This window comes from Ambystoma mexicanum, chromosome 6q, assembly GCF_040938575.1.
Source record: "Ambystoma mexicanum isolate Mex_15411 chromosome 6q, UKY_AmexF1_1, whole genome shotgun sequence".
NCBI classification, from domain to species: Eukaryota; Metazoa; Chordata; class Amphibia; order Caudata; family Ambystomatidae; genus Ambystoma; species Ambystoma mexicanum.
Genome location: NC_090937.1, coordinates 1,644,879,671 through 1,644,894,297, shown reverse-complemented (window position 1 = coordinate 1,644,894,297; position 14,627 = coordinate 1,644,879,671). Strand labels below are relative to the sequence as shown.

Here is a 14,627-nt window from a genome sequence, read left to right as displayed (position 1 = left end):
CGTGAGGGATGCATCCGTCACGAACGTCACCTCCGGCCAGGGAAGCCAAAATGGAGCCCCCTTCATCAAGTTGCCTTCGACGGCCCACCACAGAAGGTCCCGGGCGACCGAGGACGGCACCTGAACCGAGTCCGACATCCTGCCGGGGGACTGCGACCATTGCGTCTTGAGTGCCCACTGCAAAGATCTCATCCGCAGGCGAGCCTCTGGCACCAGAAGAATGCAGGATGCCATGAGGCCGAGCAACCTCAAGAACTCGAACACTGGGAGCGTCTGGGCATGCTGAAACTTGTGCACCATCTGCTGAATGTGAAGAGCCCTCACCTGGGGAGGAAACACTGCCCCAGGGAAGTGTCGAGCACTGCTCCGATGTACTGGAGCCGCTGTGTTGGCGTCAAATGGGACTTCTTTAAATTGAGGGAGAAGCCCAGCCTGTGAAGGGAGTGACAGGTGACGGATAGATGATCCAGGACTTGCTCGGGAGAGCTCCCCCTGATCAACCAATCGTCCAGTGAGGGTTAAACGTGAATCCCCCCTTGCCTGAGATGCGCTGCCACCACCACCATGAGCTTGGTGAAAACCCTCGGGGCGGAGGTCAATCCGAACGGCAGGACCCGAAACTGAAAGTGCGAGTCGCCAACCGCGAACCTCAGGTACTTCTTGTGCTTGGGATGGATCGGCACATGGAAGTAAGCATCCTTGTGGTCGAGTGACACCAACCAGTCCTGAAGCCGAAGGGCCCGGGGGACTTGAGAGAGAGTAACCATCTTGAACTTGTCCTTCCCGAGGAGTTTGTTCAAACCGCGCAAGTCCATGATGGGTCTCAATCCCCAGTCTTTCTTGGAAATCAAAAAATAAGGGGAATACCATCATTTGTTCCTCTCTGCTACGGGCACCAGTTCTATGGCGCCTTTCTCCAGCAGGGCTTGAATTTCCTGCGCAAGGAGCGGATCCGGACTCTGCAAAGAGAGGTTCCCCGGTGGATTGTCGCGAGGCCTGTGCCGAAAGGGAAGACAGTAGCCGTGGGTTATGATCTCCAGAACCCACACATCTGAAGTAATGGCTTGCCACTCTACAAGATGCTGTGCCAGCCTTCCCCCAACCGGCGAACCATGGGACATGGCCTCATGACTGAGTGGGAGCGGCTGCGGCGTTACCTGAGGGCAAAGAGGCAACTGCCCGAGCGGCCTTGGCACCACAGGTACCCTGTCGTCCACCTCTGGTACCCCTGCGTTGGCCTCTTTGACTGCCAGCTCCTCTCGCTTTACTGAAGGACGAGTAATAGCGAAAGGAACCACCCCTCCACTGCTGTCCCCTAGGACGAAAAGGCGGAGGTTGGCGAACTGCAGCGCCCAACGACTTTGCTGCAGCTTTTGAGGTCTGCAACCTCTCAAAGCTCTCGTCAGCCTTGCTGCCAAAAAGGTGTTCACCGTCAAAGGGCATGTTGAGGAGCCGGGACTGCACATCCGGAGCAAACCCCGACTTCCGCAACCACGCAAACCTGCGTATCACGGTGCTCGCCGCCATGGACCTACTGACGCATTCAGCTAAGTCCAAACCCGACTGAACGGACTCACACATGGCATCCTTACCATCCTGGACCATAGCAAGAAAACCATCCCGTTCGTCCCCTCCGGGAATATGTTCAGCCGCTAACGCAACACAGTTCCACAGAGTGTGCGTGAAACGAGACAAGTCACAAATGGAGTTGTCCGCCTGAAGCGCCATACCACCAGAAGAAAATACTTTCTTCGCCCAGCCATCAAAACGTTTGTCGTCCCTATCAGGAGGGATGGTAGGGTACGACGCCTGCTTTGCCGGGGCCTTGGCCGCCTGCACCACCAAACTCTCCGGAGTGGGGTGCCTGGTCAAGTAGCAGGGGTCGCTACTGGCTGGACGGTATTTTCGCGACAAGGATCTGCCCACCGCCGGGAGACTCTCCGGAGCAGTCCAAGCCGCCGCCACCCTTCTCTGTAAAGCCATATGGAACGGCAGTACCAGGTCAGTTGGGGGACCAACATCAAGGATGTCCGTCAGATCATCCTGCACAAACTCCCCTGGGGGAACAGACCATCCCAAGTACTCAGAAACCCTAGCCATAAGGCGCCGGTACGAGGAATCGGCATGAGAGCCAGGCTCAGGCCTACAAAACTCCACCTCCGGAGAGGTGTCCAGTCCACTGGCATCATGCAGTGACTGTCTCAAATCGTCAAACTGACTATGGCCCGAGACAATTTCATCTGGAACCTGACTAGGAACCAGGCCATCAGAATCCTCATCCGCCTCTGAAATATAGTCCAGGTGGCGAAAAGAAGGCACCCGAGAGTGCTTGCTCTTAACCAGAGCCTTCCTAGGTGGTTCACCCGTGCCACGGGGTACCACCGACACGAAAGGCGTCGACGGCATCGAGCGAATCGGTGCCAGCGCAGAGAGAACCGGCATCGGCGCCGAGAGGATCAGCGTCGAGGAAATCGGCGTCAACGTCAGATGCAGCGCCTCCAGTATCGGCGGCGTCGACACAGCCCTCGAGGCCGGAGCCCCGAGCGTGTCCCTCGATGACCCGAGAAAGCCTGTCGACGCCCTCGACGCCTCAGACGTCGATGACTTCTTCGAAGACCTCACAGGTGCACACGGTCTCGAACGCGTCGAGGACCGGGACCTGGAACAGGTACGTCGAGAACGAGTCTCCTTGTCCGAACGGGACCTCTCCCGTGACTCGTGCCGACCACTCTTGCGAGCGGTGTCTCTCGACCTCTCACGACCGACCCCACTCGGGGGCGCGGGCGGCTTAGTACCCTGCGACTCAAGAATCGACAGCATTTTCTTCCCGAAGGAAGCCCATTCCTCTGGCGTCGCACGGCTGATGGGGTAAGCGACGTGCCGGGCAGAGTCCTCCGAAGAGGACCTGGAAGACGACCGGTGTCGGCGCTTCCGAGAATGCCTCGAAGAGGCTGAGGAGTGGCGAGACCGACTCCTAGAAGGAGACCACCGAGACTTCCGACGACGACGCCGAGAGTCACCCCTCGAATCATCCGTCGAAAGCCCTGCAGACTTCGACTTCCGGGGCTTGGACACCCGACCTACCGACAACAACTTCTTACGTTCGCGTAAGGCCTTGGACGTGAGCGACTGGCAGTCGATACAGTAATCCGTGTTGTGGGCCTCCCCGAGGCACCAGAGGCAGGCGTCGTGCGAGTCCGTCACCGACATCTTGGACCCACACTCCCCGCACTTCTTGAAACCCAGACGCGTGGTCGAAGACGAAGTAGAAGACATCTTCACACAAAGGATTTTCACAAAACCGAACAGGTTCGAAGAACCGAGAAGAACAGAACTCCAAAGAGTCGAGGCGTTTAACCGAGAAACACGAAGCAACACGTTCGCGGAAAAAACGGAACTGAGGCTACGGGCGTCGTACGTCCTACTTATCACATCGGATGACGTCGGAGGAGGTCCTCGACGACGGCGCATCAACGTCATCGACGCAGGACGCCGAGAAAAGTTTCCGAAGCAGCACAGCTGTGGTGATTACATGTCATAGATATGGAATACGTTGGAGGACCCAATCCCCTCGAATGCAGTGTTTCACAGTAGCTATACTGTAACTCTGCATTATGTAACAACTTGCAGGTCCGTCTTGTCTTTGTTAAACAGGACATCGCTTAATAGTATCATCTCGACTGCTTCGGGTTTGTAATCATTTGAAAAAGAACGTTTCTTGCCTAGCACTCCCACACAAGACTTTGGCGCGTTTAAGAGTGGAGGAGAGGATTACTGCTGCACTCTCTCTCCATTACCCCCTTGGGTCTTGCAGTGAACAGAGAAATGACGGTGGAGAGAGCCGCGAGGGCAAGAGAGCAATGCAGGTTGGTCTGCTGTTTCATTGAACAGGGTAATTTAAATAGCTAGTTGTGCTACTGCAGTGTCAATTTAATTAGCAAATCTACAGAATTGCATTCAAAGGGAAGTTGACAAGTCCGATAACTATGATGCCCATTTTTTTAAATGGGTATGTGGACAGTTTTTAAGGATGATAAAGTGCACACTTTATCCTTGCGCGATTTGGAAACAATACCGGACATAGTGAGCCCAGAAACGTACTTGTCCCAATCACATGTGAAGACGGCAGTGATTATCGATAGCGGAGACTTTTTAGACGTGTTCTATTCCCCATTTTCTGTCACCGACGCGGAGTTAATCTGCATATCAAATGTAGATTCTCCGCCAGTAAATAACAACGTTGGGGAGCCAATCGAATATGCTCTCCAAGAAACGCCACCAAAAGGAAATGGATCTGGGAAGCAAACAAGTTCTGCAAACAATATCAGTCTCACATCGATTCCAATGCCTTTGCCGGCATTTCCTGAAACTTTACTTGAGCCGGGCTTTAGGCATGAGAACTTCCAGGGCGCGATAGCAAAAGATTGCGCATTCATTAAAGATACGTCATTAATAATGATTGAAACCAAAGCAGGAAAAAATGAGAAGCAACAATGCGCCTCGGATTTAAGCAATAACAACAACAACGACAAAACAGTCAAACAGGTTGCGGCGAAGCCAATTGGCAAGGGCGGCGAGCTGGCAAATAACATCCACCTAAAGGAAAATGGCAATCTTAGTGCATACGCATGCCAAGCTCCAGAAGTGATAGGAAAGTGTTTTATGGAAGCCATTGGAATGGACTTTGATAAAGCAAATACTCTAGCTACACAACCTAGATCACCTCGTTTAGTTCCAAGAATAAATACTGTGGATTTCAGTTCAATCGCAAGAGCACGACGCTTGCAGCGAATAGTTGAGTTAAAGTTCAAATTAAACCACTCAACATTCAAGGAACCAGAAATTTCATCAACCAATGTAAGAACTCCGTGCTCAAAACCTAAAAGCTATTTTGTGGAGGGAAGAAGTAAATACATACCACAAAATCTTTCTTTATCAGATTCACAGTACAATCTAGAAAGCATGCATGCTTCATCGAATGTTAACGAGTCATCGGCCCCAAATGTCCCTCAATTGAGTACATCTGTTGAAACCTTAACCCAGATGCACAATAATGTTCTAGCGGCCTCTTCAATTGCGTTGCTTTCGTTTACTAAATTATACGAATCATTAAATGGGGCAATCAGTGATCAAGAGGCTATGTTGTCAAATCTTGCAACAAAAAAAAAAGGAAAAACTATAACTTTTTACAGGATTCTTGCAAATCCAGATGGAAAAGTAAGCGGATCTCTCTGCTCGATGGCAAGAACGCCTAAGCACCCTGGCCATGCGGCATCACTCCCAAAACGACACCCTAATTTATAGTTTGCTAGAGGCGGGGAGATGGATGCGCAAAAATGCCAGAGAAGACGATAAGCGGGAAATATTCCAACATGAACCCGTTATAGGGAAGGAAGGTGCTATAAGAGCACTTCCCCAACAAAGTCAAACAAAGATTACGAAGGTGCATAAGAAGTTTTCTTCAAATATGCCAGAGATATCCAAAGTCTCCCAAAACCTGACATTGACTTCGGATGTTCCACTGAATGAAAAGGAAAGCCAAATAGGTGAACCTAAATTGAGTAAAACCGGCAATTTGGAAGACAACATCCGATGCCTGCCTGACTGCACTGTGGATGCAGTCCACCCTATTCATTACAAAGCTAGCTCAGCAATGGGGCAAGCTCCGGTAAATAAGTCCATCATTACTAATAAACAATCCGAGGCTGATGAAATAGCAGGATTAACAACTAACTCACAAAGTTCGTTTAACATCTTCAATGGCCCGGCAAAAACCATCCCGATCGGGAATTTTTCAAGATCTCATAAAGATGTCAAAAATGACCCAGCGCAAGGAATGACAAATAAGCAACAAAAGAATGTGCGCCCAAATGTGAAAAAATTCATAAGGAACTTAACTACACCTATAAAAGTCTGTCTGTTTGAACGTAAAGCAGGAGCAAAATGGCTAGCCCCACAGCCTGCATCAGAGCAAGGTACGAGCAAAGAGGACAGTCGTCAACTAAATAAACAAACTGCAAACCGTTGTCTTGAATCAGATGAAATGAGTATTGCTAGCTCACTTGCCGAAGCGGCGGTGGACTTATGCAGTCTGTCAACGTACTCAATTGAAAATGTAGAAGAGTCTCCCAAAAATGGTCATGTAGCTGAATGTACAAGTCCACCTGACGGTAATCAAAAACAAGTAAAGGCACTTGTGATCAAAAATCAAAGCGAGATGCATCTAAAAAAGAAAACAGCAAAGTCCTGCGGCTGCAAACGTCGATTCTAACTTCCAAGTTTAATCCAACATTAAAAATGAATCAGAGGAAACAAGGAGTACACTATCAATCCAGTGTACATTGCAGCAAAAGTCCAAGAAGAAACATTTGTCCATGGAAACTACATCTTCAAAACATCCAGACTGATGATAATGAAGTCAACTTAAACAGAGCCAATGTACTGAAATTGTTTGTTTGTATTCCATTATTGCGAACAATATCCTCCGATGATATAAAAACTGTAGATTACCCAACAGAGAAAACGTCTGATCAGGTACTACTGCATATCAGCTCTTCTGCAGTGAAAAATATGCTACTGCAAGCTATTGAGGAGCTACTTGTTTTTGGATTTGATAACACCCTGGAACCCGATCAAAAAATGCAAAATGAAAAAATCGGGACAGCGAGAAAGTAACAATGAAGAAAATACTGAATATCGTAGAGAACACTGAGGAAATAGTTGTCATATTCCCATGTAATTCGAAATGAGTATGTCAATCAAGGAGTAGTGTCAAGAACCAGAATTGGAATGAATCAACAGAATTGGAATCAATCAACGAACGTCAGATGTCAATAACAAATGATTGAAGTTGACAAATCCAGTACAGATAGTGTTGTCATGGAAGACACAAGGATTTACACATTCACACGAGGGTTTACACATTTGTTTAATAACTTTGTGGTATTATTAGACAATGGACCTCATTATACGGTAGGCGGTAAACATGGCGCTATTAGCGCCATGGTTGCCGCCGGTATTTTACCGTGTCCGCCTTGGTGGATGGCGTATTACAGCCCTACTCCAAGGTGAGCGGGGGCGTTAATTCCCCATTCACCAAGGCACTTCCCCATTCCCATTTTTGCCCACATAGGGCATGATGGGAATGGGGAAGGAGCTAATTACGGAAATCGCAAATTGCGGTACCGTAATTAGCACCGAGGTCCCTTTATGGCACCCTACTTTAACGGCTGGTTAAGGTCGGGTCCCGCAAAGGGAACTCGTAAGGCAGTAAGGGTTTACCGGTACCGGTGCCCTTACCGGTACCGGTAAACCCTTACTGCCTAACGTGTAATGAGGCCCAATGTTTTTGCAGTTTCTTTGCAAGAAACATGGCTACGCAAAACACCGACTCGCGATGGATGTAGCATCTTCCTAAACCCTGCAGGAAAAAAATGCAATGGGACGTCCGTTTTCGGGTCTAATTACTTTATTGATAATACATAACTGGTTGATCCCTCTGGCGACGTTTATTCCAAATCCGTTTGTACAAGGTACAATTGTGCAAATAACACCTTCAAAAAAGAATGAGAAACTACATCTCTTATTAATTAATGGATATTGGAATCCAGCTATGATCACCACAAAGAGTTTTATAAGTGCAGTAACATCTTTAATTGATAAAACTATATTGACTTATAATACCCTCTCAGTAATAGTTTGTGGCAACCTAAAATGTAGCTGGTTCAAATACGATCATGAAAAAAAGACAAACGTGCAGATTCCAGATAAGGCAGGATCGCATAAAGGACAAATCTGGACCAAAGCTCTTGCAATAAGAAACTGTCAAATGGTCAATGGAAACACAAAAGGCGATCAGCCATGCAATCCAACGAGGAGAGGATCGCTTAGCAGAAATACTCTGGATTATATTTGGGTATCCCGTAACATTTTTGAAAGAGTGGGTTGCCTTAATGCAATTCCAATGACAAACAGCGATCACGATTTGCTACGTCTCGTTTGGGAAATTGAAGGGGGTGTATTACCCGCTAGACATGATGGTCAAATAGCAACAAATGCTGCAGGAAATCGCTTAAGGATAAATGGTCCACAAATTGAAAGATTGTGCTGTGACCTTAATCAATTGAACAATGTTGAGTACTCACCCTGTTGATACTTTACGACAAAACTGGCATAGTCAAGAACTATTGGGCATACACATAAACATCTGTTTAGCAATGAAACTGTACGAGCAAAAAAAAGGAACTAAGGAAGGATCTGAGACATATAAAGAAGACAGACACAAATGGACTGTATTAACATCAAAGGCAAAGTAAGACGTCAGGTCTATTGCCACTGGCTTAAGTCCCACACTGTGTTAATCGAACGAAATCGTGCTGAAATCATGTTAAAATTATTGATCACAAAAAACACGCACGATATTTGGGCGATTTTAAACAATGGAAACACAAAATCCATACCTATCATTTCAAATGAAATTTCTAGTGCGAAATGGGTTGAGCATTTTGCAGCTTTTTACGAGAAGCCAATCCAAGAAATCCAGCTAGAAACACAAAATGTTGTTAATACTTGGGACATAATGCCTTCAAGAGCTGATATTGAACAGGCTATACAAAAGCTAAAAAGCTCGATAGTCGCAGGCCCAGATCAAATTTCAAACATCATGCTAAAGAAACACAAGGAACACTGGGCAAAGTTCATTGAAGGTTTATTCCCCTAAGTGTCTAAAAGTAAAACAATTTCAGTCTCATGGTTAAAGACAATTGTGGTGCCAATTTACAAGAAGGGCAGTAGAGACGATCCGGCAAACTATCGGCCTATTGCCCTGCTTGATACAATTGGGAACATTTTCGGATCCTTCCTTCGGCAGAAGCTTGCTGCATGGGCAATTGAGAAAAGGCTAACAGATATTTGGCAAACAGGCTTCACTGCGAACGTGGGAGTTGAAGTGAATTTAGTAATACTGAACTAAATTTAGAGGCTCAAGAGTCAAAGAAAAAACTATTTTTTGCATTCATAGACTTGAGGGAGGATTTTGATGCAATAAATCGGGAGAAATTGTAGTCCAAACTGTTTAAGTGGAATTGTCCCCTGCAAATTTTGGAACCAAATAAAGCCCTTCATGCAAAGTCAACGGTACAAATAAGGGTGAATAAGCAAGGTCATTTGACCCAGCCAGTATCCACGCACAAAGGAGTCAAGCAAGGCTGCACTTTGGCAGTAGAATTATTCAAACTACTTATAGCTGACCTGCCAGCGTGGTTGGATACAGTATATTGCTTCTCTCCGAAGATCAATGGCACGCCAATCAAATACCTCATCTAAGCAGACAACGTGGTGTTGATCGACCAGACTCAAATTGGTCTTCAGCGTCTCTTGAATCGTCTAAATGACTATCTGAAAGCAAACAAGTTGACGTTAAATACCAAAAAAAAAAAAAAAACATGAGCATTGGACAAGGGCACAGAAGAAGAGACAAAAAAATTCAGTTGGTCTACTGAAAATGAGGTATTAAGCACAGTAAAGTCCATAGAATATCTTGGTGTGATGTTCAATGATTCAATTTGCGAAGCTGCATGTATGAAAGACTTAACAGATAGAACGGTCAAACTTGGATTACAAGGAGCAAAGATTTATAAAGAATATGGGAAGTTTACGATCGTCCCAATAATGACGTTCTATCTTCAGAAATTCATTCCAACAATAGCATTTGGTGCTGAAGCTGGCTGGAATCTAGACCATCATCTTTGGCAAACATTAGAAGGCAACTTTTGGAGACGAGCAATGAGGCTTCCTCAATATATCTCAATGATTACGCTGAGATATGAACTGGCTATTAATTCACTTTACATGACAATCACATGGAAATCTTTAGCCATCTTGAAGAAAATGTATCTTGGCAAAGAAATTGCTGCATATAACATCTTTTCAATTGGAAATGAAGGGACGCAATCTAAACTAATACATACTTGGAAGATGAATTTAGAAGCTATTATGAAAGCTGCCAGTATCGTCTGCAACATGCAAAAAATATAATTAAAGATCTGGGACTGGGTTTCCAATTCCGAAAAACACTGGATTCTCAAAACTGTTCTTCCAATATCGATAGGAACAATCAAGCTACATAAACAACCAAAATACTTATTAGATTGTCCGTCACGTCATCACAGGAATCAATTCCTAAAACTCAGGTTAAATGCACTGAACAATAAGGAAATGCTTTAGAAAAGACGGAACTAGGAAACGATTGACAATAAATGCACATTCTGTGGTACGGGAGACATTGAGTCCCTAAAACATTTAATAATTACATGTAGTGGAACGATCAATCAGCGAGAACTGCATTTGAGTAGCTTTAAACCACTGAATAATGATATGGAAGAATGGTGGGCATATGTTGCAGCTGGCAGGAATATTAAGTTGTCATGCAGTTTAATCAACTACCTTGATAATGATCCTGATAGTTAAATAGCATGAGACTGGGTAAATGAAAGAAAGAAAAAAAAAGACCACATAGCTAAAGTCGATTTAGAATGGAACAAAGGCCGGATATCTTTTCTTTTCTTCTGCCGTTAGTTTTATGGAGAAAAAAAAAGAATTTTAAGGAAACATAAGAGTGACAAGTTTGCCAAGTAAATGTATGTAATGAATGAATGTATGGGATGAAGATTTCATTAGATTAGATATGGTTGGGAAATGATATTAATCAATGTAACAAAAGTTTGATATTGACATATTGAACTGAAGTTTCACAATACAAATAATGCTGCATTCAAAGGTTGACAAGTTAGATAACTATGATGCCCATTTTTTTAAATGGGTATGTGGACAGTTTTTAAGGACAGAATAAATCAGCCAACGTAATCAAACAGGTTCCTCAATACTGGTGCTCACAATGGACGTTCATACTTAAACTTGACGATTGACCATGGGCCTGGACCATTATTACTAGCAGCTTCTCCTATCACCCTCTGCCAAACTAAATATCAACTTTGGCCATACTGTCTGGTCAGTTGTGAGGTACTTATGGTTCCTGGGTAATCACTAAAGTTCAAAGCATAAGGGGCAGAGAACATTGAAATATGAAAGATCCAATCCGGCTCTTGGATATTTGATCAGACCGCTTACATTCTCTGGTATCAGCCATTCTGGTTTCAACAACAGCCCATCTTTTTGAGGGATTTTTGGGGTCAAGCATGCTGGAGGGTTTGGCAGTCTAATTCGTATGTATCCTAGCAGCAGTCCTGCTATACATAGACCTACTATTAAATGTAACCAGGAAATAATCCCTTCCTCATTTTTACAGACTAACAAATCCAGTATCGCCCGTTAGATTTCCTGTTGAACCAATTCAGTGTCTCAAAATGTCTGGACACTCAAAATCTGTTTCACTTCGTTTCATTTGCCTTCTGTTTCAATCATTTCCATGAAGAGTGAGATCATTAATCCCTGGTGTGTTACAGATAATGAGCTAGCCTGCTGTCTAAGAATAGGTTTAGTCGCCTCTTATCTACGCAGTAGGTAATACATGAAGAATTGGGACCTCTTCTGACGTGCTATTATCACCAGGTCTATCCCCCAGACCCCCCCAAATCTATAAGACACGAGGCATTTGCTTTACTTACAAAAGGATAACGTTTTTATAGAGTTCACTGTGAAGTAATGACCTGCATCAGAAAGCAACATGCCGTGCTCGGATGTAAAAACACCAGGACATATTCAATTTGAAAGGCAAGGATACGGCCAATGACCCTGGAAATCCATGTGGGGAAGTTTCCCTAGAAAGAGGTGCGGGTATGCAAGACCCGCTGAGAGGTTGCCAAATGTCTGGGAGTGAGACGAGTGGCCACCTTCCCCTTGGTGGGCTGATATCACATGGTAATAAAATTTCCATCCTGCTGAATGAGATATACCCATTCCTTAAAGTCATTCAATCTACACAAATTGTCCAAACAGATTTGCATATGTTGGCGTCAACTGAAAAAGCAGAAATAAACCCATAACTGCATCTGGTGAAATCTATTCATAGTGCTGAAGTAAAATATGTAAAGAGGCTTTTGTTCAAAAATTAAATAACAGAAAAATCTAAAACGCTTATTAAAATCCTTATTCTTTTGGTAATAGGTTCTTCTGTAATAAAAACCACCTACCCTTCCCCCCATCGCCTGACCCCAATATGTACATGCACGTTTACACGCTAGTATTTTCAATGCTTACACAGGTTTTGCAATGAATGTAAGCATGCATCATTTTGGGGGTTGAGGTTGATAGGGAGGAGACGAAAAAGAAAAAAGGAAAACTAGCTTTTGCAAACAAAAATGTTCAGTACGTTAATTTTTCTGGCAACTGTACGCCAGCAAAAGAATTCATACAGTTAATAGTTGCCTCACCACGGATTCAACCTTAAGAAAATAAAAGGCCCAACCTCTAAACTTCTGTTTTATTAGACAAATGATCCAAATAAAATATGTAGGATCTTACTTAATGTAGAACCTCTCCACTGCAAATTGCCAAACATTGTCAACAACTTATGACTGACTCCACAGCCCCTGATCAAGAACACATTGTACTCGTGACACTGCAGCTTTGTACGCCAAGTTTCCTGGCCAACTTACAGAATTAATAGGAGCCTTCACGTGACACTGAAGCTTTGTACGCCATGTTTCCTGCCCAATTTACAGAATAGGAGCCTTCAGCGCATAAACAGGGTCACCCAACTCCTCATTCACACCATCACGATCGCCATTACATTAAAAACACTGTCCTAGTATCCAACTGTCCAGCACTTAAAGCAAGTCCATACGCTGGAATAAATAAGGAAAATAAAACTTTTTTAAAAACTGTCAAGTTGCACGCTACTCGTCCATAGCAGGATTTACAGTTCTCCATTTCCGTGAAAGAGTGAGAGAGGATAGTAAGTGGGGCAGGCGGATTGTCAGGGTTGTGGAGGGAGCTAGGTGTTGAATCATGTTTGTGTCCTGAATATAGAACACTGGTTGCTTTGCATGAAAACAAAGTGCATTTTGGGAACATGAGCAGGACCACCAATATAATGAAACATGTTTAATAGTAATTCAAATGTGTACTCATTCTGAACATAACCATTTTTGCTGGAGTACAGTTCATTCTAGTTCCGGCCCAATTCCTTTCCTAATCATAAATTAATAGTTATTGTAAAGAGCACATTTGTTGTCCAGCCTCAATATTGCCCTTTATCAGTCAAACCAAGCAAACATTTGAGGAGTCACTGAAGAACTACAGGTGAATGCAGAACTGTAATCTCAGAAACCCTCTGCTTCCCACTTTAAAGCACACCAACAACATTCTTTGGCCAGTCTTGTGAATCCTTCATGGTGACCAGACATTACGCTTGGCACCTTATCTTGCTGTGGATCCCTCACGAACAGCACCCTCCATGCAATCATTGTCAAACCCGGGACCCAATAGATAGGGCGGTCACCAAGCCCTTTGCAAGTTCGCACCTCTAGACCTGCTCCTACTGCCTAGTAGTTTATGTTGGCCAATCAATCTCATCCTTTGCATCTCCCGTATAAAAATGGCACTCTTCCTCTGATCTTTCCAGGGTAGTGCACAGCACTTGCTAAGAGGAATGGGTACGGGTTTGCTGCTGTGGAGGAGAATGTCAGAGGGATACATGTGTAAATGTAAAGCTTAGGAATACAAGCTGTAACCGAAGAGGGGAGGGAGACAACATCTATAGCACACACCCACAACAAACGTTTACAGCGTTAATAGAGACTGCAGCTGTGGTGTACTAGGACATTTACCCACAAAGAGGACTTAGATGTTAATAACTTTGCTGTTGGTAATGAAACTGGACAAACTTTGCCCCACCCCTCCCCCCACAAAAAAACAAATATTACTAAAAGAGACCGACATGAGCTTTTTTGTAGTTTGTAAAAGTCAGGGAAGGAAGGAGGCTAACGGTTAGAGGCAGGGGTCCCAGAAGTTGCATTTCATATGATAGGATATTTATAACACGCTTAATACCCAGGTTTCTAAGCGCGGACCCGGGGAATCGAACCTGTGTTGCTCTGTGTAGTCTTGCTTCCAAGGCGAGAACGTTGCCGCTGAGCTTTCCTCCCGAGACAATGGCGAGTCACCATAGGAAATGTAATTCCCGCTTAACAACTAAGAAGCTGGGGTGCTCTTAACCAAGCCCAAAGCCTATGCAAGAGACAGCCTTGCGACTGGTCCCACACACGACCTTCACTTGCTTTTAAACAAACCCCCCCCCCCGCCCCCTCATAAAATAAACCTGCCATGAAGGCACCATATTTCCAACTCTCACTAATGCCAGTCCCCAGAACCAGCTACAAAATGACTGAATTTAAATAAAGCAAAGATTTATTTTTAAAAAAAGGTTATTTTTGATGTCATTACCGTATGTAACAAGCTCTTCATGACATGGTGTTATTTACAGAAATGCATCTTGCTATGGCACTAGGCTCGTGTTGTCCGTTCAATCTTTGTCCCCAATGCATTGCTCTCACTCCAATTTGACCAACCCTTTTGTAAAGGTACTCTACACAGGGACTGCCTCACTCACCTGGATTTCTTCCTATGGACGAGACCCCAATATTTGATACAAAAGAATGGTTGCCGTT

The 14,627-nt window shown here is 44.7% G+C and overlaps 1 protein-coding gene across 6 annotated transcripts in view; it reads right to left on the bottom strand.

The window, feature by feature from the left end:
* The window catches only part of LOC138516963 (uncharacterized), a 530,457-nt gene that overhangs the window by 492,040 nt on the left and 23,790 nt on the right, over window positions 1–14,627 (bottom strand). The window contains exon 2 of one of the 6 annotated variants that reach the window (XM_069632439.1): window positions 9,250–9,396. The exons of the other annotated variants lie outside the window; for them this stretch is intronic. The gene's annotated coding sequence lies outside the window, so the exon portion shown is untranslated. The remainder of the gene's footprint in view (window positions 1–9,249; window positions 9,397–14,627) is intronic. 6 annotated transcript variants of the gene reach the window in all.